Genomic DNA, 1,464 nt, shown 5'->3' with positions numbered 1-1,464 from the left:
GCAGGGGTCGATGGATTCTAACTCATCCGACGATGCGTGCGTGACCGGCCCAAGCTTCGGCCGGTCCGCCGCTCACAAACATTTCCCTAGGGCAAAACATCTTTATATATCTCTGCAAAAATTGGTTAGTTTATCGGAAATACTAACAACCACACGTTGGCAACTCGCCCACACGCATGGATCCTTATCCAACCAATTCTGCACGAATCTTGGCGTGTTCTAGCAGTTTTTGTGTGCCACGTAGGACTGGGCTGGTGTGTGGGCATTCATCCGGTCGTGCACACGTCCTTTTTCACCACATGGGGGCTGATGTGTGGTCGTTTAGCAATTCACCCACACACCAGTTTTCACGCACGCAGAGGGGCTGGTGTGTGGGTGTTTATCACTTCGCCCACACGCCTGTCTCCTCGCCCACACCCAAAGCCGTCAGTTGCCATGTGTTTCTGTAGGGTACATGGCAACTGCCCTAGCTTTGCTTGTAAGCATATGGCAACTCTCTTTTACCTGAGTTGCCATGTGTTTTTGCATGGTACAAGGCAACTACCCTAGCGTGCACGCAAGCAGATGGCAACTCTTTCTTTTACATGGCAACTGCACTAGTGTGCTTGTGAGCACATGGCAACTCTCTCTTTTACCCGAGCATGTTTTTTTGCCATGCCTTTTTTGTAGTGTTACATGACAGCTGCCTAGTGTTAGTAGGTGGCAACTCCTAAAATTTTAAAATCATGGCAACTGCGGTAGACCAGACCATACATGGCAACTGCAGTTGAGCAACCATGGCAACTGTAGTTGTCCGACATGGCAACTGTAGTTCGGCGACATGGCAACTGCAGTTAAATGAACATGGAATAGGGTCCAGACCATGGCAACTGCTGGGACGCGTGGTGACTGTCACGCGGCATGCGGGACCATAAGGTAGGAGGCCTGACGTGCGGGCGTGTGGTCGTTATCTATTTTGCCCACGCGTAGGCATGTGAGAGGGACCGCGAGGAAAAAAAAGAGGTGTGTGGACATTACTTGTTTTGCCCACACGTAGGCGTGTGGGCTGATCCTCTAAAACACCACACAAAATGTGTGGGCAGACCCCTTAACGCCCACACGTGTGGACGTTATCAACGTTTATCGTGGTGAAAAGAAAAAATAGAAAACACGGTAACGAGACCAACCATGGAAGGACACGTGTCCCAAACTAATCATGGAGCTTTTGCATACAAAAATATCTTGACCAATTAGGACCTCTCTAAGGGAAACATGTACTTTAAAGTCCTGAAGTATATTTGCTCGGTTTAATTTATGATCCATAATACTCCAAATCCAGTTAGAAACATACCGGTAGAGACTCTCATTGCACACGACAACTCTGAGGAAGATGTCATGTCCTTCGTCATGGAGCGGCACGGCTGCCAAAGGTCCTTGGATCTAACTAACTGATCTTGTTGGGATGACATTTTCTCTGGACAGCCC

Source organism: Triticum dicoccoides, chromosome 2B, assembly GCF_002162155.2.
Source record: "Triticum dicoccoides isolate Atlit2015 ecotype Zavitan chromosome 2B, WEW_v2.0, whole genome shotgun sequence".
Classification (NCBI taxonomy): Eukaryota; Viridiplantae; Streptophyta; class Magnoliopsida; order Poales; family Poaceae; genus Triticum; species Triticum dicoccoides.
The sequence above is the reverse complement of the archived record's forward strand: the minus strand, read 5'-3'. Positions refer to the sequence as shown.